The following is an 11775-nucleotide window of genomic DNA, read 5'->3' on the forward strand; positions in this document are numbered from 1 at the left end:
TCCTTTCCTCTTTTAATCCATTCTATGTATGCCTTCCAAGAAGACCTTTCTTACACATTTTCCTCCAATACCATATCCCCAATTATCATTTCAGTTATTCCCCACATTCCTTTATTTGTCCTCATCTCATACTTATCAATCAGAAAAAAACTTAGTCACACCTCCCGTTTTCACAACCAATGTCCCTTGCACCAGGTAGCAGTATTCATCCTTCATCCCCGTTGGATCACAGTGATTTCAGCTACTTCTTCCCCTTCCCAACCCCATTGAGTTTGTTGCTTTGAAAATCTAATTGTCCCAAATTCAATCACCTTTTCTCTCATAGTTGGTGACTTTAACAGCGCACACTCTAGGGGTGATTCTATCACAAAACTACCGAGGCCGATTTCTAGAGCGCTTCCTCTCCACAGCTGACTTACTATTCTATAATTCAGATCAGCCCCACACACTTGATACACGCAAGCCAATCTTTTTCATGCAGTGACCTCTCTCTATGTCCCCCTTCTCTTCATTTAGATTTCCACTGTCAGTCTAGACCACTTTCCAGTTTACCTTTCTCCTATTCATACGTACCACTCCCTAACTCCCCACGCTGGTGTTTGATAAGAGATGGACTGGCATACTTTCCACTTCACTCTTTGCTATTCATAACCCCTCCATCCTTCCCTCACCTCCATTTTCAGAAATGATACAGTATTTCACAAATACAGTCTTAAGAGCTGCACATACAGCTATTCCTCGAACCTCAAGACTTCATATACCTCCAAATGTGTCCATGGTGGAATTCTGATTTTGACACTAAGCACTTCGCTTAAAACGTGCAGCCTCGGAAACGTTTAAAAAAAAAACCCCCGCACCAGAGAGGTACTCCAATCAACTATCAGCCCTTATTCCTTTAACAAGAGCATCTGCCTATCTCCGTCGTACAATCCGGAATAGTAAAAACATTAATAAGCTGGCGAAATTATTTTGATCAATTATCATCCTCTACATCTATCTCAAATGTTGCGCGAAAAAAAATCATAAACTATTCAGCAAACATCCCCCTCCATCTAGCCCCGTCCTCATATCGAAATTACCTCATTTCTGATACTCTCCAAGTCGCTAATGAACCTGGGTGCTTATTTCAGCCAGGTCAGTAGTGCGTTTCTCACCTTTCTCCACACTTCTTTCTATTAAGACACCAGAGAACGTACCCCCATTACCTTCAGCCCATCCTCTGATGAGTACTATAATGCCCCATTTCTTCATCGAACTCATTATGCCTACAATCGATGGCCGTAACATCATGAAGGCCCTGACGGATTCACTACCGTATGCTCCGGCAACTCCCCATCTTCCTCCTTATGTATATGTCCTATTAAAAAAATTACAACCACATATGGGACATATTGGAAATTCCCTTCTAAATGGCGAGAAAGCTCTTATCTTCACATAGTGTCCTGAAAACCCAATAAATCGGGACCCTTCCTCAAGACTATGCCCCCATCGCACTAACTAGATGCTTGTGCAAATCTATTTAGAGCGAATGGGTGACAACTTCCGCTTAATGTGGTATCTTGAATCTCACAATCTCTTAGGTCCTCCCATTCGGTTTTCGCCGTGCCAGCACACTGACCCCCTGGCTCATTTTGGACATATATTACATCTGCATTTGCACGCATGAATCCATACTAGCTATTTTTTTTATCTGAAAAAGCATATATACGACATGGCACGGTACCATAATTCTCCAACAACTGTCCTCTATAGTCATACGTGGAAACATGGGGGTCTCATAAAGGTCCTTCCTCTCACAACGCACTTTCCAGGTCAAAATCGACTCTGCCACATCATCTTTCTTTCCCCAAATCGAAGGTGTCCCAACAAGGCAGTGTGCTCAGTAACCACTTTTATTCCTTCTTGTGTAATGAATTGTCTCAGTTTACACCAGGAGCCGGTCATCACTATATGTGATGAATTAAATCATCTTATGCCTCTGACACATCCATACCAATCTCTACCAATTTCTCAATCTGCAATCTCATCAGTATCTTCTGGGCCACAAACCATGGTTTCGGCTTTCTACTCTAAATCTGTTCTCCATTTTTTTCTCTCCCCGCATACGTGTAGGTCCCCTACCCCACTCTTCGTTTTTTATATGGCACTCCACGCCAATGCCGTTCCTCTGCAAATCTAGGTGTCATTTTGACTCCAAACTGTCCTGGCGGACATATCTACACATTAAAGAAAAAGCTCTCCGCCGTCTTCGAATCTTAAAAACTGTATCCCATATATCATGGGGCTCAGATCGCAAAACTCTCCTTCATCTTCATGTTACTTGATCCTTCACTCTTGATTATGGATGCATATCTACTCCTACTGCCTCAAACTTCTCTCCTGGCCTATCTTAGATACAACTCCCATCACTGTGGTCTTCGCTAGCACTAGGCGCTTTCGGCTCCTCCCCCGTGAGAGCCTGTACAATGAAATCAGGCATACCATCCTCTTTTTATCTCGACGTCGTGCCCTTCTCTCTCTCCGATGCAGTTCGATTCCACCAATTTTCTCTCATCTAAACTATCCCACAACCCTACCTTGCTTACCTTAGCTTCATCTCCACGATTACCTTACTCCGTTCCCACTCGCATGGTACCCTCCTATCCCATTCCCCTTGACCCCCATCTCCAACCTCTCCCGTTCTCTGTCCATTCCGTCCCTCATGGCTTATACCTCACCCCCATATTGCTCTCGTTTTCCCGACACCAAAATCAAAATATCACCCCTACTGTCCTTCTCACACATTCCTTTACCATGTCTCCATCATTATCTAGTATTATTGTATATACTGTGCTCCAAATCCACCTCCGGTGCTGGTTTTGCAGTAATCTTCCCAACTCGTACTTTCAAATACTCCCTTCCTCCTGAATCCAGTGTCCTTACTACAGAACTGTAGGCACTCCTTTTTGCTCTATTAAACACATATACTCACGCTTTTCTTCCTCTTTGTACAATTTTTACAGACTCCGTATCATTAAACTTCTGCATAAAATCAATACACACCACAACCCCCTTTTGTGTAAGATCAGAACTGGTGGTTTACCTGTCCACACGCCATAAAAATCAAATTTGCTGGGTGCCCGCCATGTTGGAATCCCCGGCAATGAACAGCAGGATACCACTAGCATTCGCCACGCCTCATGTCCAACATCATTAACCAACCCACGCGTCTCACCTGTATCCCAGCCACGGATTAATTACCCACACTTTAAGACCTCTTGTATAATCGATGGCATCTTTTTGGCAAGCCTCCGCACTAATAAATTACATTCTGTAAACTCTCAATCTCCTCCTGGTCAACTCTTCATTATTGTTTCATCGGAACGGACGTTGGGAGACCGCTCTCGCCCCGATTACGCATTGGCCACGCCCGTTTTACTAACACAATCCTATCTGATGGTCACAATTGATCACCCTTATGTTCCTTATGTAAGTTCCCCTTTCAATCCCCACACATCCTATGTCGTGCCCACGTTTTGAAACAACCCAGTACCTCTGCTTTCCCCCACCTATCCTCCCTTCACCGACCTTCACCAACCTATCCAGACTCCTTACAGAATCCCACACTTTCCTGCTTCAAAAACCTATTCTCTTTCCTCAAAGCATACAATCCTTCATCTAATCTAACTCCTTACCACACCCTCCCCTAACCCTTTCACTCACCAATTCCTTTGCCCAGCATAGACAACTAATCACTAACTCAACCACCCTCCCCTAACATTAACTATATTGCTACATGACCTTAGATGTCTAGCACATTTCTCTTGCTTTTAACCATTAACCATTAACCAAACCTGTCATTCTCCTTATAAACACACAACATAACAACTTTGGACTAATATTGTATAAGAGAATTCACAATTTGTTAAAGCTTTATGTAAGAAAGAGGTGTTGGGTTTCTTTAATAATGCAAAGGCTTAACAGAAAAAAAAAAGTACCATCTCAATATAAAAGTTTTTTTTACATGTTTTTGAACTTTAATTCTATTTTCTAGCAAATTATAAATGAGGCATTGGAATTTACACACTACTATTTACCTTCACAATATATAATCATTTCAACATGTGATAAAACTTTATCACTAGTAGTAGTTAATTGAAAAGGAAAATTAAAAACAAGCAGGCTCTTCTCACTATTATTCAGCACACAAACACTAAGACAATAATAAGGATTATATTTGACATCTAGATTACATGAAAATCAATTGGCCACTACTAATGTCCTGATAATGATAGTTCAGACTGACAGGTTCACGAGCAGAAAAAAGTTTAAAACTTAATAAACATCTGCATACATAGTATGTATGATCCATAGGGTATAAGGCTTGAAGAAATCCTGGGGAAAAGCTTAGGGTACCCCTGGCATAACCTTATATGTATATACAGAAGATGAGAATTTAATTTTACCTATGTCTTCTTTTCATAAGACTTCTTTGACACACTTATCTCAAATTTGTCTTCACTTGTTACTAATATGTGACTAGCACTAAAAGTGTGCCTGGATAAAGGAATAAAGATGTGAACCATCATTATGTACTGTACAAAGATTGCATAAGAAACTTCTACCTTGAAAAACCTTGCAAACATGCTGATCAGATGGATCTAAATGCACACACTGCACTCATTCCACTAACAGCACTGAATACCTTTCTCTAAATGGACTCATTTTCCCCACAAGCATCACAACTTTCAAAGGGTGTGGATTTACAACACCTAGCCATTAGTGCTGACAATAATGCACCCATAGTACTATCTAAAACTATTAAGAAAATGTAATATGAACTAAGAAAAAAAAATCATAACCAACACTGGTAAAAAAGGAATAATCTATTATTGGCTTTAAAGTAACAATGCATTATGATCCTTATTTTTTATCACATTTACAAAAATAATGAAAAGCCAATAAACTTGCACCCAATATTCCATGATTTAGCCCACCTGGCAATAATTCAAGCTACAAATTCTACAAATTTTACTTTGTCTAGTACCTGACTGATATGGTCTGAATTCCCACTAATTATTCAAGCACAGCAAGATTTATGAGGGGAAATATGATCACAAGAAAATCTGTGAGTTGCCTTGCATAAGTCAAAGTTTCAGTATCTTCACCTCACAACACTACAAAATGGTGACCTACCTCAAATCAATGTTACTGTCATCAGATTGTTAATGCTTTACCCAATGTTCATTGCATTTCCACCATGAAAGTTCTGAATTTAGTTTATATACCTAATCTGCAGAAAGAAAAAAATCCAACATTCAATACCAGCACACTACCACAGACCCTTTCTTTGTTTATAATAATAAGTAGTAACATCTATATTACTACAATAATATATGGTAAATATAAAATAAATACCATTCCACTCCACTTCTCCCTCCCAGCTGAGAGAGAAAAAAAAAACTGCTGAATAAATACAAATCAGTGAAGTTTAAAAACTTAAAATACTGGGCAATAATAAAACTGCATGTGTAGCTGAGAGAGAGAAGAGAGAGAGAGAGGAAAAGAGAAGAGAAGAGAGGGGAGAGAGAGAGAGAGAGAGAGAGAGAGAGAGAGAAGGAGAGAGAGAGAGAAGGAGAAAGAGAGAGCAAGAGAAAGAGAAAGAAAAAGAGAGAGGGTATGAGAAAGAAAAAGAGAGAGGGCAAGAGAAAGAAAAAGAGAGAGGGCAAGAGAAAGAAAAAGAGAGAGGGCAAGAGAAAGAAAGAGAGAGGGCAAGAGAAAGAGAGAGAGACCAAAAGGAAAAGAGAGAGAGAGCAAGAGAATGAGAGTGAGAGTGAGTGTGAGTGTAGTGTGAGTGTGAGTGTGAGTGTGAGTGTGAGTGTGAGTGTGAGTGAGAGTGAGAGTGAGAGTGAGAGTGAGAGTGAGAGTGAGAGTGTGAGTGTGTGTGTGGTGTGTGTGTGTGTGTGTGTGTGTGTGTGTGTGTGTGTGTGTGTGTGTGTGTGGTGTGTGTGTAGTGTGAGAGGAGAGAGAGAGAGAGAGAGAGAGAGAGAGGGTGTGGTGTGTGTGGTGTGTGTTGGTGTGTGTGTGTGTGTGTGTGTGTGTGTGTGTGTGTGTGTGTGTGTGTGTGTGTGTGTGTGTGCGCGCGCGCTGGTAATAATAATAAAAAAAAACTTAACTTAATTCAAACTCCAAATAACTTTGGAAATATTTGTTAATAATGTAGAAAATATATATCTAATATTGGCATACCTAAACCAAACTACATTACAGGTTACCAAAATAATAAATTGAAATCCCATCAGCCATACCATAAAAAGGGGTAATTTCAAAATCACAGGCCAAATTAATTTCCAACTGTCTAACATCTATAATTAATACATTTATATACATGACTACTTATAAAAAAGTTTGCTCCCGTTCACTCTTTTTTTATTATTTAGTACAAGAAGATAATGCTATTTCCACAAAAAAAAAAAAAAAAAAAAAAAAAAAAGAAGAAGCCTGCCTGCCCCCAGCAACACTTGTCTGTATTTTGGTTTACTTTTAAATTTCATCTAATCAAAATACATAATTAGGAAACAATTTCTGCATTTGATTTTCTGTTTTTAAACTGAAAAAGTTTGTCTGCCAATAAATCACCACATTTTCTAAGTTCAGAAATATCATTAGCTTTTGTCTATACTTTCACACTTGAGCCCAATTTTTTTCCAACATGCATTAGTCAACACAGACAAGGTCACATATTAAAACACACATGTCACACCTTAAACTTCAACAGACTTTAGAATGTGCTATAAATTAAACCTTATAATAACAACAAAAAAGAGCTATATTTTTAAAAAGAAAGGAAAAAAAAAATTATAACTAAAAAGCATTTTCCATCTTGTGTATGGTTTAGTCATAGGAACAATGATTACACTGGATTACTGAATTATCTTGAAAAAAAACAAAAGTAATAAAGAAAATAAATACAATTAAATAAAATATATGAAAAAATAATAGTAGTAATAATAAAAACAATATTATTAATAACAATAATGATAATAATAAGACAGAACATTTCATTTACATAATACAACATTAGGAATGAGTGAATGCTATGCTTCCATAACTAAAATAAGTACTGATGAATATATATAAAAGATGAAGACAATTCAAAGTTCAAAAATATCCATAACCAATACTATACATATTTCCTTCCAATACTAGTTAAATCCTTGAAAATATTTCAGATATCTAAACATGAGCAAAGTACTTAAAAAGATTGTCAAAACTTATTAGTCTCTGTAATCAACAATGCCTCTGTGAAAACAAATCTTATTACCATTTTGTCTTCAAAATAGTTGAGTCTCCTCTATATTCTAAATCCAATGAATTCAATAGAAGCTGGAGCTTACCAATGCACACAGTATGGCATATGACTAAACCCTTTTTGGGAAAAAAAAAAAAAAAAAAAAAAAAAAAAATTCTCTCAATGAAAAGCCTGGTTAATGGTAGCTTTACTGTTAGACCTTAAATTCCTTCCAAGGATCTATATATACATCTTGAACTTACAATTTTTTTTAGAGTAATCATCTACCAACTGAGAGACTTGCCACAGCACCAAATTAGACACTTCAAAAATTAAACAGAAAATACTGGGTACAAACACCAAACAGTTACCTGAACTGACCATGGTAACACCTTTGGCTAGGCACCTCTCTCTATCAGGCAAAAAAAGATAACCTACATTACACATATAATTCCCTCCAAAACTAATATTATAAATATGTATATAGAAAGAAAGATAGAAAAAATAGAAAACCAGAAAAACAAATGACTATTAATACTTCTGGAAAAAGAGGAAATGAAATAAGTTTCTGAAACTGATCTATATTAATCCATGCAACACATATTACTCCATATATGCTGTTGCTACTCCTTTTGCTTCACCTGGTCATCCATTTCAGATATTTTAACACATGGTTGTTGATTAAGGAAGTGTATCAGAGATGTTCATAATCCTCAATCAAGCATATGCTGCACTTATGATTTGCTTAATTCCATAACACCCTCAAATTAATTTTGACTGCAGGCTAAAAGAGATTTATATTTCATCGATGAATTAAAAATTAAAAATGGTAAATATAGTATTCTGAAACTGTAAAAAAGATGTGTGCACATTTTTTACTACATATATACTAAACATACATTCTTTTATATATATAATATATATATATATATATTATATATATATATATATATTATATATATATATATAATATATATATATATATTATTATATTTTATTATATATATATATAAAATTATATATATTATAATATATATTATATATAAAATATAAATATCTATATATATATCTATATATTTTATATATCTATATATATCATATATATATATCTATATTTCCTTATATATATATTTATATATATATTCTATATCTAATTTTCATATTATAATAATAAAATATATATAATATAAAATTTTATAAAATCTATAATTATTTTATATATATTATCTATATATTATATCTTTTTTATATATATATAATTATATATTATATATATAATATATATATTTTATATATTATATATATATATTATAATAATATTAAATATAATATATAATATATATTATATAAATATAATATAATAATATTATATATAATAAAAAATATAATATATATTATATTATAATATTATATAATTTATATGTTAATATATAATATATAATTATATTATAATATTATATATATTAAAATTTTTAATATATATATATATATATATAATATATAATCTATTAAAATATTTATATTTTTCTTTAATTTAAATTTATTATATTTTTTGTGTTTTTGTATGGTATATTGCACACACCACACACACACACCCCAAACCCCACACACACACCACCACAACAACACCCCACACCCCACACTTTGTGTTGTGTGTTTTGTGTGTGTGGTGTGTGTTGTGTGTGTGTGTGTGTGTGTGTGTGTGTGTGTTGTGTGTGTTGTGTGTGTTGTGTGTGTGGTTGTGTAGTTATGTGTTGTTTGGGTTTTTGTAATGGGTGTTTTTAGTTTTGGGTGTGTTGTTTTGTTATGTTTGTATGTGTAGTAATGTGTTTTTAATTGTGTGTATGTGGTGTTGTGTGTGTGTTGTGTGTTTTTGTATATTTTATATTAAATTAAATTTTTTTTTTTGTTATTTTAAAAAGTTTTAAATTTATGGTTTAAAAATTAGATTATTTTAAATTAATTTTAAATTTCCCAATATATTTATTATTTTTAAATATATTAATAAATTTTATATTATAAATGTATTAATTTTATATTATGTGTGTGTTTTAATTATGCACACAAAAAACCACCACACACAACACACACCACCAAACACACACATATGTTTTTGGGTGGGGTGTGTGTGGTTGTGTGTGGTGGGTGTTGTGGTGTGTGTGTGTGGGGGTTTTTGTTGTGTGTTGTGGTGGTGTGTATGTGTATTTTGTGTATGTGTGTGTTTGTGTGGTGTGTGTGGGGTGTGTGTGTGGTGGTGTTGTGTGTGTGTGTGGGTGTGTGTGTGTGTTTTGTGTGGTGTGGGTTTTATATTATAATAAAATATATATTATATATTTAAAAATATATATAATATTAATACAATAATATATATTAATATAATATTAATTTTTTCTTTGAATATTAAGATATTTATAATATATTGATATATAAATATATATTATATATATATATATATATAATTTTATATATATATATTAAAATATATATATATATATATAATAAAAATAATAATGATAATAATAATAAAAACACATGTATGCATGTATACATGTATGTATGCATGTCTTCATATGTAATATTATTGCATGTATCTGTACATTTGCATATGTATCTATGTATGGTATGGGTATGTATGTATGCAAAACCTTTATTTTCTTATACTCTGGTCCTTTCACACACTAAACCTAAGATTTCCTATCCTCTTTATTTAAATTTTTTTTTTAGAATACTTCAAAAAAAAATAAAAAGAATAAAAAAGAAAAAAGAAAAAGCAATGGTGGTAGTAATAGTAGTAATAAAAATATTTTTGAATTATCAGATCATTTTCCTAACAATGCAATGCACTGATATAGAAATAACTGAGAAAAGAAACAGGAAAAAAATTACATAGGACTCTGTTCCACAAAGCAAGTTTACATCTACTTTTGCACTGGATGCTGCACTATATCAAATAATATTACTGTGAAGGCTAGGTTCCATAGACTCAGAGGTTGGTAAGGTTGTGTGTGGATACGTATAGAGAGTGCAGCAGGATGTTGGAGCCCCCTGAGTCATTTCCAATCTTCGCATATATGTTGGATCAGCAGCAGCCATGTGGTGTGGTAAATAGGCCTGACTGACATGAGGTGGCATCACTGCAGGGTATGAATACTCCTGAGGCAAGTACTGGGCAGTGCTGGGCAGCTCTGCCTTTACCAGGTTCTCATGACAAAGCTTAAAGGTCTTGTCACTGTGGTCACAGGTGAAAGGATGAAGAGGGAAAGGGCTTGGGGTAGCAACGGGGGTCGGGGTGGCAGAGTTGTTTGAGGGCTGGTGCTGGTCACTAACTCTTGGTGTGGATTTTTCCTGCCTGTTGAAATAAGATGGTTCTCCATCTCTCTTTCCCCATCTTTTTCCGACCCTTGCTGAATCTGTCCTCCTGGGATGAGTATGAGGATCGACGAGCTTCCTTGGACGGTGCCCTTTTTAACAGTAACATTTGGGGGGGAAACCCTAGCAGGACCTTGTCCTTCTCTCGGTCTGACCTCTCTATGGAAAACCAGTGCTCTGGGGGACTCTAGAAGCGACTTCTACGTCGCTGAGCCCCATTTTCTTTTTCCAGGCCCACCAAATTTCTCTTGACTGCGAAAGATCCTGGACTCAGTGTTCAATTTGCGACGAATCGCATTCCTCACTTGCTTTTCATCAATGTTGGGGAAATTCCGGATTGCATCATCTGAAATAACAGTCCATATAGAAAATCGTAACTGACATACTGATCTGCCGAAAATTTTAAAATATTAAATATCAAAATTATTCTTTCTAACGAAAGAAATGCTTACGTGTGATGACCCGAATGATGCATGGGTCTAGCTGATTCTTATTCGATGGGCCTTTGTCTTTATTTGCAAAACACTCTCCACCAGTAAGAGACGATGAGGCTAACACTTCCAATGGAAAGAAATATCTCAGGAGGTCGTTGATATATCGGTTTGCATTAGTACGTCTGAATTTAAAGTAGTCACTTGCATTTATTGTTACACCACCACCTAAATCAAGCTGAAATAAAAGAAAATAACCAGTCAGTATATACTGTAAAATAATTTGCAAACATTTTAATGATATTAATTCCAGCCAATTATAGGAAAGGTGATATCAGGTAAGGTCATAAGGTCTACAAACTGACTCCTCTGTGGCTAAGTATAACACTCACCATGTCTTCTGAAACTCTGGGCAAATCTGGGATGGGAGCTGGAGGTTCAGATGGTTCATCCGATTTACTCTTCTTGGGGGTATGAAGTGCTGAGTCATCTAGCTCTCCGTCTGAGAAGACAAGGAATTCGTTGGGCCCGTCATTAGGGGCGTTTTTTCCCGGGTCACAAACAGAGGGCTCCAAGGCTCCTGTGACCACAGATCGGTCTGAAGAAGCTGCCTGGCCTCCATCTGCTGAAGCTGCTTCACGGGCAAACAATCCCAAGCCACGGATCTAAGAGATAAAATAACAGAAATAAAGCACTTAAAAAAAT

General features: G+C 35.4%; 1 pseudogene; it reads right to left on the minus strand.

Moving 5' to 3' along the window:
- Positions 1-4445: 4445 nt before the first annotated feature.
- The window catches only part of LOC119585391, a 9709-nt pseudogene continuing 2379 nt past the window's right edge, over positions 4446-11775 (minus strand).

This window comes from Penaeus monodon, chromosome 3 (assembly GCF_015228065.2).
Source record: "Penaeus monodon isolate SGIC_2016 chromosome 3, NSTDA_Pmon_1, whole genome shotgun sequence".
In the NCBI taxonomy this organism is placed as follows: domain Eukaryota; kingdom Metazoa; phylum Arthropoda; class Malacostraca; order Decapoda; family Penaeidae; genus Penaeus; species Penaeus monodon.